Raw genomic sequence first — 25,188 nt, forward strand, 5'->3', positions numbered from 1 at the left:
GTCCCCTGAGGTGGTGGGGTAGGAGGGCAGAGAAGCTACTAGGGTTTTCTGGGCGAGGTCAGCCCTTGAGCGCAGGTCTGTTTTCTCTATTGAATGACCTCATTTATAATTTTGATGGCTTATCTGCCCACAAGCCCAGCCTCTCTGCAGCTGGTTACTTGACTTGAGTCACATCCTGGTGACTTGGGGGCCCTGTCCTGGCTCTCCCTGGATGCTCAGGACTGGTGGATGATGCCCTGGCCCACTGCTTGGGGTCTGACTGGCAGCAGACATTCTTTAGATGATGACAGCTTCCTGCTGTGTGAGTCCTAAATACCAACTGCTACTTGGGTTCTTTGCCCTGTGCTCTGTCCTTTGCTATCTTCTTCCCCCACCAGTGGATCTCCCTCCAGCAACTGTGACTTGAATCATGTCTGGAGTCACAACAGCCTTTAACGCTGCACCTCAACTTCACCCTGGAGGGAAGATGCCTCCAGACACTGCTTCTGCACTCAGTGTCCTCAGCTCCTGTCTCACACCAGTATAAGGTTCTGGAGCCAAGCCTTGATCTGTCCCTCTTTCAGCCTCCCTGACTCATCAAAGGAAGTCTCCAACCTGGATTCTGCTTTCAGAGAGCCTACAATCTTGCTAGAGAAGCAAACAAAATAGATGGAGAGCTTTCCAAAGTTGGAAACAGTCCAGTGCTAATCTATGTAACGTGACATGTGGTAGAAAGTCAGAGGAAGGAAAGCAGCACAGAGTGTTGGAATCAGGAAAGGCTCCATGGAGGAAGTGAAACATGGCTTGGACTGTGAGGATGGAGAAGAACCCACCCTGGCAACAAATGCTCTGACAGGAGTCCTGAGGGTGTGTGAGTTTCCAAGCCCTGGCTTTTGTATATGTGAGTGCCAGCAAAGGGCAGCAGGTGGATAAGAAGGCCTTTCTTCCCTCTAGATGGCCATCAAGAGCTTTTAGTTAGGAAGGCAATTATTGATCAACAGATATTAAATCTTGGCTTCTGGTCCATATGGGTAATGCTCATAATGAAATCTACTCTCCTGCCAAATGGATATGTATAAAATCTTAGAAAATGAAGAGGGGGCTTCTTTATCAGGGAGCTGGAAGCAGTATCTATCAAGCGCAGGTGCCCCATTCTCAAGTAAGGCTGCAGGCAAGTTAAGGGCATGAATGAGGCTGGGGGTGGGAAGAAAGGGGCTGGAGTCACGTGTGGTACTGAAGCAGTGAACCAGAGTTTGTGTAAGAGACATGTGGATCTTGGGGGAATTGCATGTGTCAGCTCAATTCCTACCCTGAGATTCTGGTATAGTAGGTCTGAGGTGAAGGGGGTCTAAGGTACCCATCTCCCGTTGGATCATATGAAGACTTGGTAATAATCCTTGCTCAAATCCCAAGCGCACCTGAAACCTGGGAAGAACTGACTGAATGAATGATGGAACCATATCAAGAGTGGACAGGACCAGGAAACCCCGTGGATCAGTGTTCCTCCAAGTGTGAGACTTTGTGGATCACCTGCAACAGAATCACCTCAGACATTTAAAGGGTGGCAACCAGGAGTCTGCCCTTTTAACAAGCACACCAGGATAGCAGATACTTATGTACTTATGTACTAAGGTTTGAGAGTCACACAAGAAACCTTAGTCTTAGTATGGAGCCCGCTGAGCTCATACAAGCAGTAAGTGTTGGAGCTGGGTCTGAAATGCAGCCTTACGCTGCCATGTTGAGCTGCCTCTGAAGAGCAGGCAACGGGAAGGATTCCAGGCTGGCAACTCTTGGGCAGGGATGACTAGAGGAAAACAGAATCTGGCAACAGGAAAAGGGGATCCCATCAAAAAACCGATGGTTTGAGGCAAGACCCTAACCTCAGAGGGAACAGGTGGGGAAGCTAGTTAGTACTTTTGCCTTTAAGGACTAGCAGGTGTCTAGGAAGAAGGGCTGATAAGGAAACCCAGTGGCTGGCTCAGAGATACAAGGTGGGGACCTAGTTCCCAGGAAGAAGAAAAGAACTCAGGCTGTGGAATCAGGGTAAAGATTCATTCCAAAATTAGAGATTAGTCTCTGATTAGTACCCAAATCTGAAAAGTGCTAATAGTTGAGTATACACTCATTCCTGCATAGGAAGCCATGCTGTCCTAGGTGACGTATAGTTGTAAATGCTGATTGCCTGGCATTAATTTGAAGGGTACCAGGAAGGCCCCATGATTGTGCCCATAGACCAAAGCTTCCAATACAGAGTTCTTGTCTTCCTATCCCTTCAACCCAATCATTCTAGAGAAACTCTTTTCTTTACCTGTTGACCCTAGGACTACAGCTCAACCCATAACTCCTAGTCTTATTCTTCTGATAAATATTTATCTTTTTTTGGCTGTCCCACATCTGACCTCCTTTCTCATGTTTGGAGAATTCTCAGCCGTACAAGTCTTACTGAAAAGCAGATCTTGACTCTGCTATAAAGGTCAGATACTCAATGCCCAATCTCCCATAGCTAGAGTAGGATAAGTGACATAGGTTCAGCCAATCAGATAAAACCATCTGGACTTTCTTTGGGAGCTAGTTTTTTTTTTCCCCCTTCTACTTTTTCTCCCCCAAACCCCCCAGTACATAGTTATATATTTTAGTTGTGGGTCCTTCTAGTTGTGGTATGTGGGACACTGCCCCAGCATGGCCTGATGAGCGGTGCCATGTCCATGCCCAGGATCTGAACTGGCAAAACCCCGGGCTGCCGAAGCGGAGTGTGTGAACTTAACCACTCAGCCACGGGGCCCACCCTGGGAGCTAGTTTTTAAGGGCAGCAGAGGCTAGGGTCCAGTGTCCTGTGCCAGTGATTCTAGGAGTGTGGCCCTTCATTACAGTGTTCAGCAGTGGCTGTTGAGGACTCCTCACAATAGTTTCTGTGGAGTGAGTTTGGCTCTGGGTCGTGCTGCACAGCCTCTCTTGTTCCTGGAAGTTCTGGAAATGACCCAATATACTTCTAATAAGTTACTTTTCTACTCAGAGCAATCAGAACATATCAAGTTTCAGATAGGAAAACAGAAGCCACACTAGGCCTTTCAACTGATGGAATTTAATACCAAGAATTGGATATAGGGTGATGGAAAAGCTGAAAAGACAGACAAGGAATGGTGAGGCAAGCCGAAGACTAAGAGTCGCAAGAAGCTGCTGCTACCCGTAGAACTGGAGTCGCAGTGGGAGGAGGTGTGTTTTCAGAACCCAAAGGCTGGGGCTAACTAGCATGAGCTTGAATCACGGCCTGTGTGATAAGAGGTGGAGCTACAGAGACACAGCCATAGTTAGAGTCACGGCCTGAGGCAAAGCAAGAAAGATGAAAATACTCTGGCTTCTCTCCTCCTCCCTTCCTCCAGGCTGCCACCAGTGTACCGCTGGCCGAACTTACCCAGAGGTCAGCTGCACAGGAGCCTTGTCATCCCCACAATACAGAACAGAGCAAGGGAAAGGTAGGCACTGGATACGAGAGACAACACACAAACGATAAGCCCACACGGTTCGTCTCTGTTGCTTTCAAATAAGATCGTTGCTGATAAGATGCTAAAGGAAACATGTCCACATAAAACACAAAAATACATTGGAAGTCAAAATCCACAGTGTGTGCATTTCTTAGGTCAAGTGATATTCCAGCAGGAAAACTATAGGTGTAGAGCAGCACCGAAGACTTTACTTAGTAGCGGCTAGCACCCGTGTCTGTTTATTTCACTGTTTCATACTCTTGGGCTGTTGCCCTTTCTCTTTTAGCCTGGAACCCTGGGGCAGTCAGTATCCTTTGGGACACGGTACAAGGAATAATCACCTCCTTTCTCAAATTTCCAAACTTCCAATCCTTTCTAGACTTCTCTTAGCTGCTTGACCCTGAGGGTTTCCCCTGCTAACCGGTTGGAGTGCCACAGCTTATGAGAATGAATTAAGTCAGCAGCTCATCGGGAGTGTGCTAGACCCCTGGCAGGGCAGGGACCCAGAATTGGGAGAGGCCCCAAACATTCCTTTGTAATTTCACCGAGAGCTGCCCCCAGCCACATGGGGGAGATCGGAAAGGCCTGCCCTTGGGTAGAAGAATCCATCCCTACAGTTTATGACCCTGAGACTTCAGTTTCTAGAGTTCCTTTTCCTTGCTTTGTTCTAACCCTGAATCAAAGTTAGGGACTGAGTTTTTTTCCTCTTAATAACTCCAGTGCTTAACATAGTCCAAAATAAGTGTGGTGAAGAAAAAGAATAAATGAGTAGATAAGGGAATGAATGAATGAATAACAGCTGCTATGACAACTAAGGTACATATGCCATTGTGTGGCCATGTGAGATAAACGTCTACTAACTCACTGCCTTTCCTGTGGTTGTTCCTGGAGATGGACATGTGTACCTCACTGCATTTGCTACTCTGGGAAGGAAGTGGCTGGGGATCCCAGAAGCCCGGAAGATTCAAACATGCAGAAATCCAAGGAGGTGGCTGTTTCTCTTGGGTGCTCCAAAGAGATGGCTCAGTGGCCAAGGATGGTACTGTGTTGGCTTAAGTCTTCCTTTCTTTCTGCCTTTGACCTGCATCTTCACAGTCACGCTACTGGCCAAGTCAAGCTGGTGTGGAAAATTTCCCTGGGAAGACCTGCAAGCTTATGGCTCTCTCTTTTTAAGTGGGGGTTTCTAGGATGAGGAGGGAATGGGGACTTTTACCCCAAAAGCCAGACTCAACTAATTTTCAATACGGCAAAAGAAAACAAAAGCAAGCGGAAGATTCTAGTTAATAAATTAATTCTGCCTGTTCTATGTGACATTCTGTTTTGAGTGATTGTTCCAATGACAAGAGAGTTCTAGAGCTCTGTAGCTTGGAAATGGCTGGGTCTCAATTGATGGCCTTCCTCTGCCTCCACCTACTTCTTCATGAAAGCCTGTGCATGCACTCACACTCACACACATGCATGTGCGCACACACACTGATGTTCACCTGCCAGCCCTGAGAACTTCCTGCTGTTAATTTATGATCCCTCTTGCCTGGTGTCTTTTGGCTGATGCTAAAGTGACTAGCCTCCCTTTGGAGATCTTTGGAAAACTCCAGGAAGTTGGAAAAGATCAACGCATGGGGTCTGAAAAAGAACATTGGATAACATCTGGTCGGATGAATAATGGGTACAGTTATGGCTAGCAGCTTGCCAGAGATCAGGAACATATGCTCCTTAGGGGAGAATGTCATCACATCTTCTGGGTGGCCCATTTTCTTCTCAATAGGAGGTGAATGAACATGAGACCGCCCTGGAATTGGCTTTTTGAAGAAAAAGATTATTTTTGACCATCACTCTGGTTCTCAGCTTTAAAATTGGAAGCCCCTAGAGCCAGAGTCATAGGAGTAGGCAGGAGTGTGAAAGCTACTAGGGATTCCCAGGAGTCCAACTAGCTGGTCTCTCTTACTGGGGTCCTCTTTTAACCCCAAAAAGAATATTTGGATCACTTTCCATGGTGCAGTTCAGGCCCCATTAACAGCTTTAGGGCTGCCCACTGGACATCTAACAAGAGAGAAGGTACATATCTCGGGGGTAAGTTTTTAAACATAGAAGTGTTCCTCTGTGTTTCTCACACTTCGTGTGCAGGAGTTTGTGTGTGTTTCTTTCCTTCACTAGCACCTCTCTATTTCTCTTTCTCTTCCTTTCCCATCTCATCTCTCTGTCTCTCTTTCTCTGTCTCTCTAGTTCTGTCTCCTCCTGCCTCATGTTTTTCCTTTGTCTTTTCTCTGTCTCTGCCTTCTTTTTGTTTTCTCTGCTTGGGTTTCTCAGTCTTCCTCCTCTGCCTGGCTCTGATTTCCTCATTGTACTGCACTGAATAGTGAAACCCCCATGCCCCCCAAATATTCATGTCCTTTCTGGAACCTCAGACTGTGAGCTTATTTGAAAATAGGGTTGTTGCAGATGAAATTACTGAAGGTAAGTGAGATCATACTAGAGTAGGGTGGGCTCTTAATCCCGTATGATAGTGTCCCGATGAGGAGAAGAGAAGAAACTCAGAAACAGACACACCCAGGAAAAACCCATTTGACGATGGAGGCAGACAGAGAAGTGATGCATCTCCAAGCCAAAGAAAGCCAAGGATTGCTGGCAATAACCAGAAGTCAAGAAGAGGCAAGGAAGGATTCTTGCCTAGAGACTTCAAAGAGAACATGGCTCTGCTGACATCTTGATTTTGGATTTCCACTTCCAGAATTATGAGGGAATGTGCTAAGCCACCCAGTTTGTAGTAATGTGTTACATCAGCCCCAGGAAACTAAGACATTTATCACTAGGTTCCTGTGTATTTCTCTTCCCTAGCCACAGCTCATTTTTTCAGATCCGAACCATTAACCTCGTCCATCACATTCCTGGCATCAGATATCAGCTGGCTCTTCCTCTTTTGAGGGCAAAGCTCACGTCTGCTGGACTCACAGCTCGACAGCCATATGGGTGGCATCTTTGCTCAGAAGTGTCAGGATTTATAAATATTTCATGAAAGGAACTTCCTCTTGACCTGATCCTCCCCAGTGAGTATGCCTTCCTCAAAAAGCAAAGAAAGACTCAAGAATCTGGGTTTTAAATCTTCGTGTGGCCTTGGGCAACTCTCTTAACTTCTCTGTGCTCTAATGTCTTCATTGATAAAGTAAGGAAGCCACTTCTGTCTTGTCTGCCTCCGGAGAATGTTGTTAATAGGAAAGACTCTTCAAACGTACAATGTAGAATTCTGTGCACATTTTCTGGCCCTTTATTATCCAGGCTTAGGAAGCTGGGATAAAATAAATATTTACTGAACATCCAGAAGGTGACAGGGACATTTTGAATATTGTTACATTGAATCTTCACACAATCTACCACACAGGAGACGCCCATTTTTAAGTGAAAAGAAAACTGAGTTGAAGAGAAGTGAAGAAATGTCACTTGCATAAGAAATGGTGAAAGTTAATTAAACCCAGATTTCCTGACATCCAATCCAGAGGTTATTCTAGTACATTACACTGTAATCCTCTTATTTGTTGATTGATTTATTTTTTAATGACATACTTCCTTTCCACCTTGGAGTATTTCTCTGATCTCTCAGGAAAAGATACTAACCCAATAGAATCTCGTCCCTTTTCTAAGGTGAGGTTTAATTTTCAAGTATGAATTTTAACAACATGACTAGAAGTCATAGAGGAAATATTTTGGTGGAATAATTGATGAAAGCAGACAGGAATCTATCAGGAGGTGAAGGGTTTGGGGTGTTTGTAAAATTGAAGCTTAAGCAAACCTTTGGAGGGACACAGGAAAGGCTGCTCCCAGAAAGGAGGGGGACGTCAAATTCAGGGGTCACAGTAGGAGCTAGAGAATGTGAAAATCTGGGTCTATGCACTACAGTAGACCCACATTCCAGGGTGCCTGGGGGCTCCCACACCTCTAGTTCAGAGCTGGGCCTGGACCCCTGCCTGGCCCTTGTTGTCAGGCTTGTCCTTCCTGGTACCCATGCCAGCTCTTAGCCTGGCCCCCAACTGAACTGGGCGGCAGTTTGGGAATGAAGAATTTTATCTGCATAGTGTGTATGCACGTGTATGTCTATATGTCAGAGAGACAAAGAGAGATTTCCTTTTACGTCTTAGGCATCTTTTAAAAAATGTACACACTTCAGAAATCACCGCTTTCTCCCTCACTAATTTCTCCACTTTCTCCACATCTTCCTACTTGCTGAGTCTTTCTTTTCCCTCCAGAGCAACAGAAATGCCAGCTCCTTCTTTACGCATTTATCTGACATCTGCCTCATTGCTGAAGGAGCAGATCCCTTTCTTCCCTTCTTTAAGTCCTGATTGTAGCTTCCATCTTCCCACCCTGAGTGTGATTAGGGTGAAGAAAAGCTCATAAAAAAGGAAAATCAAACATCAGGTAATTATGGCCCATAATTTGTTTATCTTTAAGAAGCCCGTATTGGAGGAGCATCACTCACTCTGAGGATGCCGGCATAGGCAGATGCATCATTTATACTGAAGTATATTATCTGCTGTGATATTTATGATGAAATGAGTTTGCCAGCCATCGTCTATCAGGTCATAAACATCTTACTCGGGCTTGAAAAATGGCTTTTAATACAGTCTGGTTGCAAGATTAGGGCGGACGCGCAATGGGTGATTTTCTGACTTCTGCTGCTCCAAGAAACGGGGTGTGCGGAGCTGTGTCCTGGGGTGGAACTGCATTCCTCTGGCTCATTGACACCCCCACCCTTTCCTCAGTCCAGTGAGATCACGGGCTGTTAAGGACCGAGCCCATCCCTTACTCATCTTTGTATCCTGTGTGTCTGGCATGTGGTTGATTGTCTACACATGTATGTTGGAATAAAATGAACTGATTCATGCATGAGGATGTTTAGATTCTAGGATCATGACCTCATGAGTGCCTGGGGAAAAAAATAAAAGAAATACTTAGCATCACTTGGGATCATTTATTTATTCATTCATTTATTCAATCATGCATTTGCTCATTTGTTTAACAAATACCCATCAAGAACTATTGTGTCCAAGGCACTGTACTAGGTGCCGTGTGGACTAACATGGTAAATAAGACACAGCTTCTAGGAGCTTATGGTCTAGTATTCAAAGTAAGAGAAAAATAAATGGTACAGAGAAGACAATAAAGTCATAAAAATTTTACGGGTGTTCTGAGGATGAACAGATCGCTTCTAGCTGGAGGCATAGGCAGGAGTGGATGCTTGAATAAGATTAGAATGTATGGTGTATTCATTTTTTTGTTCACAAGTAAAATAAATCAAAGCTAATCTAGCTTTAGATGTTTTAGGGAGCAGGCTGTGGAATCTCACAGAATGTAAGGAAATACTCAGCAGATAAGTCTTAGGCAGGGTGGGAAGCAGAGATCCCCAGAGGCCTCGATAGTGGAATATGTGGCCCTTCCCTTGAGAGTTCCACCATCAGGATGATTCAATGCCAGTGATTCTCTGTCTTTTAGGTCCAACCTTCAACTTCTAGGAGATATAATACGATTAACCAAGCTGAGTGTCGGGAGTCCAGCCCTTAAACTAATTTGCTATGGCCAGAGGTCCTATTCCCAGAAACATGGCTGCCAAGACCCTCTTTGGGCAGTCGAAGCAGTTCTCAAAGAACAGGCTGGGCAGCCCCTCTGACAGGGGCCCCTACAGAAGGTTAAGATTGAGAGGTATGTGGACATGGTTGTGTGGGGGAGTACAGGGCTAACAGCCTCCCCACCAACACTCACTTCCTTGGTTCCCGTCTGTTCTCCCAGCCTTGGCTACAGTCATTCATTCCCTCTGGGTCCCTTCCAGATGGGCTTGTGTATGAGTGTGTATGTGCACCTGTGAACACATGTGTGAGTGCAAGTGTGAGCACACGTGACTGTGATTATGTATGAATGTGAGTGTGTGCAAGTGTGTCTGAGTGTATGTGGGTATGCGTGAGTGTGATCATGTGTGCTCCTCTGGATTTTGCTGTGGGCAGGCCGGGGGGTGGGGAGATCACAATCAACAACAAGGCGAACCTCCCCCATCCAAAATGGGCTGCCGCTTAGCATAGCTTTTATGGGCCATTATGTGAGATGAGTTTCTTGTCCTCCACCTGAGAAAATTACTAAAATTACTGAATGCTCTCTTTTGTTAACCTATCTTCTCTATGTGCCAGCCCAGAGAGTGGAGTAGAGCAGGAGGGAAAAAATACCTATTCTGCAACACAACAACAATTTCTTCATGTCCAAACCCAGTAATTTCTTTCCTGCAGCATAAGATTATTTCATCCTCTTGAACTTTCTCTATATATTCCTTCTTATGATAATCTCTGGTCTGAATAAAGCTGTCTCCCTCTCTCTTCCCAGCCGCTGCTTTTCGAGACAAAATAATTCTGGCTCTATCTAGTCCTACGTGCTCCTTTTCCCAGGTCCTAAATGCATGGACCACTCCACTGTAGGCACTTTCTCTTTCTCCACTTCCTTCTTGCTCATTCCTTTATATGCCCACTGGAGCCCCATGTTTTCCCAAAGAGCTTAAGAAAGTGGACTTTGTTTCCTTTGTTCCACTGAGGATCAAGTAGAGATGCCTGCCTCTCCAGAAGGGTCTATGTCTCAGTAGAGAAGTCATTTGCAAAGGCCAGTGGGGTGAGACAGAAGGCATGAGTGGCTGAGAAAAAACCTGGATGTCCTTCCTGGCATAAAGAGTGGACCCTACCAAGCTGGCACCGGTGAGAGAGTGCTGTGTATGTATCTCACTGGACTTTCGTTTAGGAAGGAAATATTGGTGGTTTGACATGCTCCCTACAACTCCCATTGTTATCATGGGAGAGAATAGGAGTCTTGCCTACCTCTGCAAGCATTTTATAAGGGAGCCACTCAGCTGGTCCTGCTGCTTTACTCCCCACTGGAGAAAGCCGGCTGCGTGAATATCATGGCTGTATTCCAGCAGCACAGGCCTTGATTTTTTTTATCAGCTGCAGTTCATTTGTAAGGCATTAACGTTTCAAGAGCCAATGTTTGCTCAGGGCCTTCCAGTCCTTCTCGAGCATCTGTGCTATGCTTGCGAGATTGTAGGGGAGGATGGAGCAGAGAGCTGGAGTTGGGAGAGGAGGCCGCTGTGTGCCATTGTTCAGAAGGTAGACTGCGTTCCCCATCTTGCAGGGGAGGAGAATTGAACCCAACATCAGCAGAAGCCAAATCCAGGCTTTTTCCTACCCAGAGCAGAGGAGATCCAGTCATGGGAGAGTCCGCATGGGAGCAAAGGTCCCTTGGTGCCCTATGACAATACCGAGAGTCCATTCTGCCCAAGCCCACCTTGCTACACCAGGCTGAGGTTTTTCAGGCTCAGGAGAGAATGAAGCAGGGAGTTCGGAACAGTGCAATAAGAACTCTGCAAATATTGGAACTCCAATTTGGATCTATAGATGGGAATGTCTACTCATCATGCTACGTGAAATCAATTCCTTTGTGAGTCTCCCCCACAAGTCTGTGTACCTTAGGAGCAGAAACTGTGACTTAACCATCTCAGAATCCTTAGTCTAGCATGGGGCCAGTCACCCAGCGAATTCTTGCTGAATGAGCAACTCTAGTTCTCCAAGGTTCTTGGGACCAGAGAGTGAGCCCTTACTAAAACAAATTTAGAATTCAAAATTCAACCTATGTACATTCAAGTACAATATAGTACAGTAAGTTACAAGTTACAAGTCACTCATTGAATATTATATGTTGCCATAACTTCCAGACAATGATCTGTCAGCAGTACACGTAGGTGATCTTTGTGGAGACATTCCACAAAACGTTCTCGCAGGTCACCATCAGTGACTCCTGTAATCTCATTGAGTAGCTTGTGGCTGAAAATTATCCAATTGTATCCATTACACTGTTTGCTGAGCAATATAAAGTGACCAAACGGGGAAGGGACATTACCAGGAAGGGTGTTAAAAATAAAATAAGGCTATCACCTTAAATTTTAATAAAACTATAAAACAGAGAGATTGTATAGCAAGGTGAAAAAAATCAGAGTCTTTGGTGTTAGGCAGACTTCAATTCTAGTCCCAGCATTACTTCATACATAATATGTACCTGGGGAAAATTGTTTTACATCTCTGAGACTCAGTTTTCTCATCTGTAAAATGGGGATATTTTCATAAAATGTCCTACCTACTTCATAAGCTTATTGTGAGGACTGAATGAGTTAATACTTGGAGAGGACTCAGAACAATGCTTAACACATGGCAAGGACTCAGTAAGTGCTATCAGCATCATCATCATCGTCATCATCATCATCATCACCATGAAGATGAAAGGAGGATCTGTACCTTAAGAATCTTGCATAGTACCTGGCTTATAATAGGCACTAAACATATGAAAGCCAACTAGTACTAATAATTATAGTTAGAAATGATAAATGATGCATCTTTAAGTTATGCAAAAGACAAAAAGATTCTGTGTTAATGATAACCAGAGTTAGTCTATTTCAGGCTATTAGGATCTGTTATTTCTCCTGACGTAGACAGGCTACAAGAGAGAACTAACATGTATTGAGTCCTTAGTTTGTACAAGCTACTGTGCTAGGGCCTCACCAACATTTTTTTTTCCATTTAAGCTAAAAATTAATCATAATTTTATAGATAAGTCTCCTCAGGCCCAGAGAGATTAAATCTCTGTCCCAAGGTTGCAGTAGCTAATGGTGTGAGAGCTATGAGTTCAGTCAGATATATACCAGGTATATTTATAAAGCACAACCATAGCTTGTGCTCTTTCCACTTTTCAAATTTACCTTCTTAAGAAAACTTCCCAGAGCTCTCTGGAGCTCTCGGCTGTGCTCCTGACCTTCCTTTGCTGTGTAGGGAAGCAGACACACCTTGGCTCAGGCTGAACTGTTCTGTTTGCCAAAAGAGATATCTCAGGGGGTGTGGCCTGGAGTGCAGCTCAACAAACATATGTGTGACTGCTGAGTGCCAAGCATCACATTAAGATCCGGACTTACAAGATGGATGGGCCATGGTGGCAGCCGTCCTTGAGGAAGTCAGAGTCTAGAGAGGCAGATTCTATGTAATCAGATAATGTTGGCATAATCATGAAGGTTAAAGGGCAGAGGGGTGCCTCGGGGGCTGCAGGAGCACAGAGGAGGTACACCAAGGGAATCTGGGCTTTGAAGGAAGATATTCTGGAAGAGAACATGCCAGAACTTTAATGTTGAATGGTGAGTAAGAGCCAGATGAAGAAAGGTGAGGAGAATATTCAGGAAGAAGGGAGTGGAACAGCAAAGCCACAGAGGTGAGGAACAGCAAGGAGTGTTTTGGGGACTCCAGGCCATTTCGATTTCCTGAAGTGGAAAATGCAATACAGAAGAGGGCCGATATCCAGCAAGAGGGGTAGGCAGGGTCATATCTCCAAGGTCCTTGTTTGCATGTCTGGGAGTTTGGACTTTATGCTGTGTTTGCTGGGGAGCCAGTGAAGACTTTCTGACAGAGGACTGATAGGGAGGAGGGTTGGAACTGAGGTAAGGAAGGCTGGAAGTAGGAGGCATTGACCAGGGAAAAAGACAATGAAGGTACCAGTGATGGTAAGGATGGAGAAGATGAGAAAGATTCAGAAAGTGTTAGGAGGCCAACAAAACTTGCTGGTTGATTGGGTGTGGGATGGAGAGAAAGAAAGGATCAAGAAAGATTTCCAAGGTTTTGCCTTAGATGATTAGGGAAACTATGGTGAAATTAACAGAGAGAATATTCAGAAGAGAAGGAGGCTTATGGGGAAATATAAAGCATTGATTGTTGTGCATGTTGAAACTGGGGTGCTTGTGGGACACCCGAGTGAGGATGGATATCCAGTAGGCAGTGCACCATGAGACTGAAACTAAGGAAAATGTTGAGGGTAGGAACTGTTACATCTCGGCCACATCAAAGCCCAGAAATTAGCAATGACTACGAATGTCTCATCTTGTCCTCACTGGTCTTACGCTTCCTTACTCTCTATTTGCATGTTATAGTACAGTAGCATTATTGGGTAGAAAACCACATTGCCCAGCCTGGATTCCCACTCCTACCATGATGTTTCACCCCGGTACCCTCATTTATGCTGTTCCCTCCTTTCAGAAGACCTTTCCACTTTCTTCATCCAGTTAATTCCTACTCAACCTCCAAGACTCAGCTGTGGGTTCAGAGGCAAATCAAAGTCTGCAAATAGCCCCCAGGGTTCCCATAGTCCACCAGGCAGAAATACAAACTGGTTTAGACAAATCACCCTGACTTACGTCAGCAGATGCCCTGTGCGTCATTGGGTTTTCCTCTCCCCTTCCTTTCTCCCTTCCTCTTCCAGGCTTCTTTCAAGTCTTCTCTTGGGGCCTGCAGTTTCACACATGGCAAGCCTGAGAACACTGACTGCAAATCAAGAAGCTTCCCTCTCAGCAGGGCTCTGTGTGGAGGTGGGATTTCTTGGCTTCTCCAGTGATCGGCATTGACTTATTGAAAGTCAATTACAAGTCAAAATGACAAACTCACATAGGAGAACACTGTTGTTTGTGCCCAGCAGCTCTGGAATCAATACCTTTAATTGTGGAAGACAAAAATAGAAAGGAAGGAAGGAAGAAGGAGGAGGGGAAAAGGAAAGAAAGCATGAAGGGAACAAGGAAGGATTTATTGAGTTTCTACTATGTACCAGACTTTGCACTAAAAGCTGTTGATCCATAGGTTCATTCAACTTCCACTTATCAAGCACGTACTCTGTCTCCAATGTACCAAGCACTGAGGATACAGAGAATACAGAAGTGAATATGCATCTACTGGAGTTTGCAGGCTTACAACCAAGGAGGACAGACAAGCACCTAATGAATACACGATGGAATAACTGTTATCTACAAAAGCTGTGGAAGCACAGAGGAGAGAACAATTTTCTCTGGTTGGGAAGAAAGGTGGGTCAGGGGAGACTTCATAAGGGCTGATAGGAGTTTCTGAGCTGGGAGGGAATGGAAGAATATCCTAAGCAGAGATACACAGAAACCAGGGCACAGGAGCACGCATATGCCTGGATGTTTGTGGATTATTGAGTACTTTGGCTTAACGTGGCTCCTATTTTCCAGCGCCCAATAGACTAGCTCCCTGAATATTTACTTTCCTTATTTGCTTTTAATAATTAAGCACTAAGGAAGTGGCTTTGATTGTCAGCCTCTCTCATGGGGTTAATTAGGTATTTCCAAATAACTTGTCAAATGCTTGCTTTGTCCCAAGCTTGGCTCCCACTTTCTTTCCCTTTCCCCAAACACCGATTTCTCTGGAGGGCTCTTGTTGGAGAATTGACTGTATCTAATTATTCTAGATAATTAAGATCGCTAAGTAAAGCAATTTAATTCTTTCTACTACTTTCTTTCTTTCTTTTTTTTTTTTTGAGAAATGTTAATGCCTGCATAGCACACCATCAATAAAACTCCTTTTAAAAGGTTAAGTTGGCCAAGTGCAATATTGAATTGAGAATGACTGGGATCAACTGAAATCCAGTAAAGATATTTAGAGGGTAATGAAGTTTATTCGGGGACAAATGGCTTTTTCTTATCAGAGTTTGCTTTTACTTGATGCATTGTTGAAATAGGGAAGAACCGAGTCAGCCCAAGCCAATTTTATTAGAAGAAGTGTGTTTTCTCTGACCTCCCACTTACTGTCTGTGCACCTTGACCCTTTCCCTTCTCCCTCTTAAACATAAGGCTCTTACACTCTGGCTCTCCCCTCTCCCCCTATCCCCTCCAAGCAAGGATCCCTCCAAGTCTGCAATTCTCTCAGGGGTCCTATGCATCACCAACAGGTGACACATGGGTCAGACAATTATGTGACTTTTGGAGAAGGGTTGGAATATACAATATTGAAAAAAACCCCTGAATTTGTTGCCAACATTTAAACATTTGGAGACTTCACATAGATCCAGATTTCTAGCTTCTAGAAGCCTGGCATTCCTACATGGCAGCAGTCAGCTGGAGCAGACCAGTTGCTGTCCCCTGTAGACCAGGCATGTGGGCTCCGGCTTGCCTGCACCTCCCCCAGTCTTCTTCATTTGTTATATTACGTGCTTGGCCGTGTGGGCGTTTAGGTTTGAAGCCCCTGATGGAAACTAATCTTTCTACTTTCTCCCTCCTTCATTGTACCCAAATTAGCATTTTCTCTTTTCTCAGACAGATTTTAATTTTGTGATAAGAAAACAATCTGATTAAGCAAATCCATTTACTGAGAGTAAATGAGTTGTAGTCTGCTTAATCCCACCAGGGATGTTGCGTTTTCAAATTGTTTCACTTAGATCTCTAACTGTTCAAATTTTGGAACATGTGCCAAAGGAAAGTAAAGAATATTAGTTGATATAGGAGGAGTATTGTAAGATAGCTAGATTTTCCTGGGTGGTCTTCAAATACTTCCATGATTACAGAGTCCTTTACTGGAGAGAGAACAGGCTTTGTACTCACACAGATCTGAGTTCACATTTGGATCGTCACTAATCTCTGGTGACTTTCACACGGTTTCTGAGCCTCAGTTTCCACATCTGGAAAGACGGTTTGTCCCTAGGACGGTTGAAAGATCCTGCTAAGCTGGCAGATGTAAAGTCCTTGAAAAATAGAAGCTGCCCAAGAAATGCTACTCTTTCCCCCTCCCCCTTTACTTTCGTTTGGGCCTGAAGATGGATATTCTGAAAGTGTCTGGATGACTACAGAATCACGTCTCATTTTTTATTTACAAGGTATTCTATTCAAAATAAATGTCAGAAAACACATTCACCATTAACAAAACATGTGCTTAAATTAGTTGATTTGATGATGTACATACACAGCCATTGTTCTAGCTAAGAATCGCACAGAGCATAATTCACTTACTTATTCATTCTTTCATCCATGCATCCACTTACTCAACAAGCCTTTATCCAGTGCTGAATTAATCAGCTTTCACTAGGTGATGATGTGGTAAGAAACAACCTCAAAAACTATTTCTTTTTCATATTATGTATTGGCTGCAGGTCAGCTGTGGTTCTGCTCCTGTTCCAAGGTGTGCTGGCTTCTGGGATCCAGCAACCTCTCTCTGGGACATGCCGTTCTCACGGCAGCAGGAGGAAGGGAGCTGGTGAAGTCATGTAATGCCTCTCAAGGCTTCTTTTTGGAACTGGCTGACTGTCACGTCCACTCACATTTCGTTGGCCAAGACGAGTCACATGATCACGTACAATGTCAATGGGCAGGAAAACCACTGTTCCCTTAGGAAAGCACTGCAAATCAGGGCAATGGGGAGGATGGTTAAGCCTCCTCCGGGGAGGAGGGAAGCGGGGTTTGAGAACACTATGCTAAGTGGTGGGGGTAAAGGAATGGATGACATACGGACTGTTCCTCCAAAGAACTCACAGTTTAGGCAGGAAGATGGACATGACAATGATTACAGTGAAATGTGATTAATGGCTGTAACAGTTCTCAAAGTGCACTGTCCTAAGTAATTTACACGTATTAAGGAACTTAATCCTCGCACAACCCTAAGAAGCACCAACTGTTATTATTTCCACCCCAGTTTATAAGTGAGGAACAGAGGCACGTGGCAGTCAAGAAACTCATCCAAGATCCTCCAAGCAATACACAGCAGAGATTAGATTCAAACTGGGCTCTCTGGCTCAGCCATCTGTTTGCTTGACCACAGCACTGGACTATTGCGCTGGTGTGACAGTAAAGTGTCACAGGGATCCGGAGGCACAGGCTGGAGGTGGGGAAGCGGTGACAGTAGGTGAGATGATCCTCAAGGACCGAGAAGGATTTAGCCGGGTGGAGGAAAAGGCAGTGCTGTTGGAGAGGAAAGAAGAGGCAGAGGCTCAGAGGGGAGCATTATCCTGAACGTGGTACCATAAGCAATTTGGTGCTGCCGAAGCCAGAGGTGTGTGGCTGCAGAGCCGGAGAGGGTCCAGATCACGGGGGTGGGGCTTTATCTTTAAGTCTCTGGGGAGACAGGGCAGATTTGGGGGTACAGGAGTAGAAACAAGGAGACTACTGTGAGGTGATTGCAATATGCCCTTCTATCCCCTTCCCGCAAAGGGATTTCGTATTAAGAAATTAATTTTCCTATTTGCACAATCATTTTTTCTAAGCTGTCTGCCTCTATCTCCCTGGGGCAGGAGTGCTGAGTGTGGGGTAGGGGTCTGTGGGCCCTGCGTTGATAAAAGAGATGACCAGTCTGAACAGGTTGCAGCATTTTCCTCTGCATCACACTGTGTTCCACAGGTCTGCAGAAACACGGAGCATTTTTGTTTTCCCTGAGAAGCAGGATGTCGGCAGCTTTATTTTTCTCAAGGGTATGGCGCTGAATGTTATTTATTGTTCTCACTCTGAATTCAGTGGTGTATTTTTTTCTGTTTTCTGCTGACAGATGATTTGCTCTTGAACAATTAACAGACTGAAGGCTGCGTTCTGTCTCCTCCCAGGCTCCCGCCAGGCACCCTTGGGAGCACAGGAGGAGAAAGCCTTTCTTCTTGATCCTATTACTGCTGCCCAGCATCAAGAAGGATTAATTAACCCACCAGGTTTTGCTTCATTACCAGGAAGAAAGAAAAGCCAGTGACAGTGGAATTCGAGCATGAAGAATGTGAAGGCTGTGTGGCGCAATGACAAGCTGGTGACCTGATGCAAGTTACAAACCCTTGTAGCCCTTGCGTCTTCATCCTCAGACTTCACACTTCAATTCCACAAATTGACCTTGTACTCTGAGCTGAGCCCCACAGGGGCCAATAAGAAACAGTCTCGTCCCTCAGATGCTCACTGTCTAGTAGGAACTGAGAAGCATAATAATACCTACTTGTCAGGGTTGTTGTGAGACTTAATTAAATGTGGTACCATGTGTGAAAGTACTTTGTAACTAAGCATTATGCAAATGTTAGTTATTATCATTTTAATGTTTGATACTCAGACAGTCAATTATTGAGCACTTATTAGGGCAAATTTCTATACTTGGAGCTAATGGTTATGTGAAAGAACTCGAAGACACTGGCTTTGCTGTTCAGGAAGTTCCAAGAGACGCACACACGAAATAGTTGAACAACAAAGCCAGGGCCTCAAAGAGGTTTCACATCACGTGCTAACCGTGGCTGGTTGGCTGTGTCCACCAGGAATATTGTGCTGAAAAGGATTTTGAAGCTCTTTCTAGGCTCAGTTTAAAAGGATGTTGTAGCAGATTAGAAATGAATACTGTGATCACAAGCTGGGCACGTGATACACACACTACGTATTTACAGTGCCTGATAATAGGTAGCAAACTGAAAGATAAAAATAACTGTTATTGTAATTTAGCAAAAGTTGGTATGAGTGTGGGCTTGGATGGTTAGCAAAGAATGTAGAGGGGCTAAAAGTTGAGCTTGGCCCTGAATTATGGGTGGGATTTCAGCAGGGGGAGAGGAAGGCTATTTCAGGGAGCAGGAGCAGGAACAGGACGCAGGGACCTGGCAGGAAGCAGTGGATGGTACAGGGTGAAGAGCCGTGCACAGTCCGGAGACCTGATTCGAAGTCTGGAGCCCCCAGAGGTGAGCCGTGGGGTTGGATCACTGTAGCCCTTATGATCTCAAAGTTTTCATCTATAAAATTATAGTGCTTGACTTGAGGTTCTTAAACATTCTTTCTAATTCTGCAAAACAGTGCATCTGTGGGCTACGTGAGTCTTTGCCAAATTGTGTTTCATGGAACAAAATGGTCCCATGAGCTGCTCTGTGAAAAATAAGTTTCCTGGTCAAATAATTTTGGGAAGTTCTGAATTCTGTAAACTTGTCGATCCGTATTCCTCTCCTTCCATTCTTTTTTGAATCCACTGGAATTGGTCCTTATACTTGGTGTTTGTTTTTATTATGTTCTTTCTATTATTTTATAAATTTTTGTAAAATTTAGAAATTTTAGTTTATTTTTATAATGATTATAAAAATTATATACATAACAAATTATATATTAATAACAACAAAATTGATTTATAATATTTATATAATTTATAATGTTTATATACTCATAATAAATAATAATAAAAATCAGTACATGATCTCATATATAAATAAAAATTATATAAAATTATAATTATAAAAATTTATTTATTTTGCTTTTATAATTTTTTGTTTTTATTATAATTATTATCATGATGGTAGCAAAAGTTGAGAAGGGTGGATTCTGCAGACATTTCAAAATATAAATCAATAGAACTTGGTGATCAATTGCCTGTTGGTAATGGAGAAAATAGTCAAGAAAAGATGACAAATGTTTCCACCTAGAACATGGATAGAATAAGTCAGGGGAGTATTGATTGGAAAAAAAGAAGCTGGGCCAGGACTGGGGACATGGAACAGGGCTGGAGGAGAGAGAGTGCCATCCTGCAGGACAGGTGGCACATGGATTTCATAGAAGAGATGCATCTAGATGATTCGCAGCTACGGACATTTATTGCAAAGAGATAAGAAAGGGTGAAGGAGATGATGTTACCACCTCAGCAGCAGCACAACGTTAGGGCCTGGAATGACCAACCATCTTGATTTGTCCGCGACTAAGAGGTTTCTTTGAGCAAGGCCTTCAGTTCAGGACTGGGAAAGTCCTGGGCAAAAAGAGTTGGTTACTCTGTTAGGGTGCTAGTTTTCCTCACCTTAGAATGGGCAGCTGGACTCATAATCAAAGGACAATTTGTTGCCAGCAAATATTTTTTGTTGAGATTCTTCTGGACAGAGTTCCAGTTAGTCCCTTAATAGGTGGCTGGTCTCTCTTGTGCCCTGCATACCTAGGGGCATCTTTAGCTTGTCCAACATTCTCTGGTTCATCCAGCTACAGCTGGGTAACATTTGTTTCCTCCTCTTAATGGAGGATGCTGAGTGCAAGTGGGAAAAGGAAGCTGGGACCACTTTTATCAGACAGTTTCTATCATGTTCATTGCATGGAATTAAGGCCTCATGGATTGCTCCCTCAGTCCATCCAATACGAAGGAAAGATGACGAGGTCAACTTTGGACAGGGTAAGTTTAAGGGATCCTTAAAGATTTAGGTGGAGCAATACTTACAAAATTAGTTACCTAGAATTGCATTCGAGATAAAAAAAATTCCTGAATAAGATTAAAAAAAAAAAAAAAGAAGCCTGATCAAACTCTGATCAGTAAGGAATTATTCAGGAAGGATTCAAGAGAGGGATGGAGAGGGAAGAGAAGTAAAGGTGGAGAAGAAAAGAGAGAGAGAGAGAGAACATGGTTTGTCACAGCCAGACTTTCCTCCCACCCCGACCTGGTACATTAGTACATTCCACTGTTGCAGATAAAAGGGTAAGGCGTGTGAATAGCTCATGCCTTACTTTAACAGAAATGGTTCCAGCTTTCTGCCCAAGGATCTACTGGAAGGTGCAGTAGATTTAGAGACCTGTTACGACTCTTCACCTTCCAACCAACAATGTGCATTTTGCATGTAAATGTCATTTCACAGAAGGGGAAGTTCAGCAGGGTGTCTGTGAAGCTTGGGCCAGCCTGACCCCAGAAGGAGGGGCCAAAGCCTGGAAGTTGGGTCCTCCTAGCTTCTTCTCCTCTGGCCTCCATTGTGTGGTCACGGGCAAGTGGCTTAACTTCTCTGGACTTTGTTCTTCCAAGTTCAGAGGAGATAATGACCCACTCTCTCTGTGTTGGGAGAAGCTGAGGAGAGAATTGCTTAGCCCGGAGAGAAGAGGGCAGGTGCAGGCCCCTTCCAGCCTGGCGTCATAAACACAAACACTGTCTTGCCTGATCATCTGCAAAGGCCCTTCTTTCCTTATCGGTTACTCGGGATTTCCAATCTCCCTGGGCTCTCAGAAGGCAACAGGAGCCACTCAGCTGACTTCAGAGGTTGTGATTTGATTTAACCAGTGTGTAGCAACAGGCCCCAAAGATCCCCACAGACTCTGAGTGAGTCAGAGCTCAGCGCTCGAAAGTCCACTTGGGGATGAAATGCACTTTGGCTTCCAAATCCCATTGACTCAGGGCTTACCCACAAAGGCAGGCTGGACCCTGGAGCATAAGATGGAGGCGAATGTGGCAGGTTAGCCTTTGTCAAAAATCACGCAGTAGATGAAACCTATCCTCAGAGCCGGATCCAACATCTGGGAAAGTGAGTGACAACAGCTGGAAGTGATAGTTCTCAGGAGGGTATGTTAAAAGGGATCAAAGCTTTGTGCTAAGGGAATAGCTCGGAAGCACGGGAGGAGTCACTGGAAGCCCCCGGAAGAAGAGGAATTAGCACAGGGGTATTGAAGCAGCACTGCCACAAGCCTTGTTGCGGGCAACCAGCACTGCACACAACTCCATGAGTGGCAGCAGGACAGTTGAGACACACATTTGGAACATGAAGTTCAAGTTTCCATCTATGAGTCTTACTTGTTGGATCCATCTACCTGTTGATCTCATGCAGATCCAAGACTGTAATGAGGTATAAGTACCATTAGGTGGCGATGCATGAATGCTTTTTTTTCTGGTCCTAAGAGACTAGTGCTGCAGGTTTGTCTCCAAGCTCAGGCTTACAAGCAACTAACTCATCCATGCCCCTGCATCTACGGAACAGCTTTAGCATGAGTGCCAGCTGCATGTGAGAGCCAGTGTGTGCTTGTGTGTGTGTGTGTGTGTGTGTGTGTATGCATGCGCACATGTGAATCCGTGCCTGTCGATGTGGATTTTTACTTCAATGTCAGTGACCAGCAAATGAGGCAGCAGGGACGCACACTAGTAGCCACTGACCTCTAGGGGCCACACTTGGTGAAAATGGATTGCCTCTGTCTTCTCTGCTTGATCTTTGTTGCCGGAAAAGAATTAAACTAGATTTCAGGGAGTGCTCCGTGGCAACCCTCTTCAGAACAAGCTCATATTTCCAAAGAAGATGCTGAGTCCTCTGGTTTGCAAAGGCCTTCTGGTGCTTTTGCCCTAGACAGACTGGAATCTGATCCATCTCTTCTTTGCGTCTGCGCTACACTTCTGTGGCCCGTGAAGTCTCCTCCTGATCCTGCTCTGTTCTCTCCGGATCTTGGCCACAGTGTTCACCAGTGTTGTTCCTGGGAGCAGGATTTGTACCAGCTTCCTATACCCCATAGAGTGCCCAAGTGCCAAAGGAAGAAAACAAGCCTTTCTCTGTTCATCCAGGGTGTAGGGGGTACAAATTTTTGTTAATAGTGTCAAAACAAAGACAATGTGTTGTGCCAAAGGAAAATGCCTTCTGGTGAAAGAAACACTCCAAACGGCTGAAGAATAAGTTCTGTTTTGTCTTTGGTGGTCACGTGTCAGCAGCTTTGCTTCCTCTTCTCGTGGTACAGGCTTGAACTGAGTGCTAAGGAAGACTTTCACGCGTATCCTTTGAATTCCCACCTAAGGTAAGGCGCTGGGTGCGGGCCACCGGCGACGCCCAGTCTGTAAAACTCAGTCATTGCACTGCAGTAGATTTTACCCAATAAGACAGATATTAGCGCTCTGTCCCCCCAAAGACACACACTGTGCTTTTGGGTGACATTCATGTGTGCAATATGCTCCCAGGAGCGGGCCCAGGTCAGGCACAACTACTTCCTGTGTGGGCTGAAACACCATTCTTTTCTTCCCTGTGTAAAAAAACCTAACAGAATACAAATATGAGTGATCTTGCAGAAATACCATTGAATCTACTCCATTTTATACATTCACAGAATTTGAGGTTTAGTCTAATAAATTGACAAATAAAAATGGCAAGCAATAGGATATATTGGAGTATATGAGGAAGCCATTTTGCGTAAACCTAATTCGGCCTGACCTTATCTTTCCAAAAGGGCCTGACAGAGGCCGTTGAGCACGCATTGTATATCTGCTTTAGAAATTCCCTATGGCAAAATCAAAGGCCCTTGAGGTAAAGGTGCAACTTCTCTCCCCCTCCCAACGTTGGCATTCCCTTAAGGATTAAGCATCTTTCCTTAGGTTAGAAACGGATTGCTGCTCTCACCTGTGACCACCCAGCTCGAGACAATACACTTGCCTCCTGCTATGCCCGCCAAGATAGCAGACCCACTGCCTGCTGTGTTCATCAAGCGCTGTGCCAACAGGGCAATCTTGTGACTATTGTGGGGGGGACATTTCAATCACATGTGAAATGTCCTGTATGGGGGTATATAACCACTCTGCATAATTCACTTCTTTGGTGCCCTTTCTTCCTTCGGGAAGAAAGGCCCCAGGCCATGGTCCTCAGATTTCAGCTCAGAATAAACTCACCCAAATTTTCATTTATAGATTGGTTATGGATTATTTTCATCGACAAAATAAAAATGATACACAAATAATTAGTATAGGAAGCAAAACATGGGAAATAAGAGAAGAAACAACATCCAGTGAATACTGGGTTCCAGGAGAGGGAGCCATTGTGGCAACCGGGAGTAGGAAGGGGGCGCTGGGAAATGGCCCCTCTCTGTGGTAATCTTTGATGGATGGATGAACTTTTTCTCAAAGTATTTTTTTCAGCTTTATTGGGTTATAACTGACAAATAAAATTGTCAATAAATAAATAAAATATAAAAAATAAAAAGAGGATCTCATCAAGATGGTGGCATAAACAGACTCTGAACTCATCTCCTCCCATGAACACGACCAGGTTACAACTATTTTTGGAAAAATTACCCTGGATAGAAAACTGAAAACTGGATACAAAGAACCCCCACAACAAGGGACAGTCCTGACTAAGGTGGAAGAGGCAGAAATTCCTGCTGGAGAGAAAAAAACCCACCTTTGGGAGCAGTGGAGCTTCTCAGCTGGCCAGGCAGGAGACACCCTCAGGTACGCAGCCCTCCCTGGAGGAGTGAGGTCTGGAGTGGAGCTGATACTGCTATAAGCATCCTTCAGACTCAGCCCAACTGAGACGGGGGTCTTACTGTCTGGCTTTGCTGGCTATTAACTGCAGCAAGGATACCCCCAGAAAAGCCATTGGCTGAAAGCCGAAAAGACTCGGGTCTTAAAAGGCCCACGCACAAACTCACTCATTGCAGCAACCTAAAATCCACAGAGAGAAGTGTGACAGTGGTTTGGTGAAAGGAGACTCACCTGCTGGGCTCTGGGGGCATCTTGGTGAGAGGAGAGACTTCTCCAGAGACTGAGACATTGGTGGGGGCCATTGTTCTGACCTGGTCCAGGCGTGCTGACAGGGACCCTGGTAGGCGCCATTGAGGTTCTTCCCCTGGCCTGTTAGCCCACAGGTCTGCCACACGCACTAGAGCACAGATTTAATCCAGTCCAGCCAGGGCAGGCAGCCCGCCCTACGGAGCAGCCCCACCCAACAGTAAGCCCTCAGACTACTTATTGGCCTGCATTGACTGGGTGCCTTGATCCTTTACAGGCAGGCGAGTATGTCTGCCTCTGTGGGGCAGGGCCTGTGTGGGGACCAGGTGAACTGTGGGGGGCATTGGTGGAGAGGTGGGGACCTCGGCAGTGCAGCATCAGGGTATGCTCCAGAGGCTTGGGAAGTGTGCATGGACCAGGACTGTGTTGATGGTATGTGTGGTCCTGTGGGAGGTGAGGCTTAGCAGCAGCAGATGACCTGTGCTTCACAAATAGCCATAAAAAGGATCAACCCCACCTTCCAAAGCCTGAAACAATTGAGTGCCCCCATGCCAAGGGCCAGCCCCACTCAGCTGCACTCCTAAGAGAACTGACAACAGCCTTGTAGGCCTGAGGCCTATCACAAGTGTAAGCCCTTGAGCCTAGCAACCAGCTACACTGGGTACCAACCCAATTAAGAGGAAAACTGCAATAGG

The 25,188-nt window shown here is 44.9% G+C and overlaps 1 long non-coding RNA gene across 1 annotated transcript; it reads right to left on the minus strand.

Moving 5' to 3' along the window:
• Positions 1-19,509: 19,509 nt before the first annotated feature.
• LOC138924363 (uncharacterized) lies at positions 19,510-24,635 on the minus strand. The gene is made up of 2 exons (XR_011439409.1): positions 24,479-24,635; positions 19,510-23,030 (listed from the first exon to the last, which is right to left on the minus strand). It is a non-coding gene; the product is annotated as an uncharacterized lncRNA (long non-coding RNA).
• Between the last annotated feature and the right edge of the window lie 553 nt (positions 24,636-25,188).

Source organism: Equus caballus, chromosome 5 (assembly GCF_041296265.1).
Source record: "Equus caballus isolate H_3958 breed thoroughbred chromosome 5, TB-T2T, whole genome shotgun sequence".
Taxonomy (NCBI): Eukaryota; Metazoa; Chordata; class Mammalia; order Perissodactyla; family Equidae; genus Equus; species Equus caballus.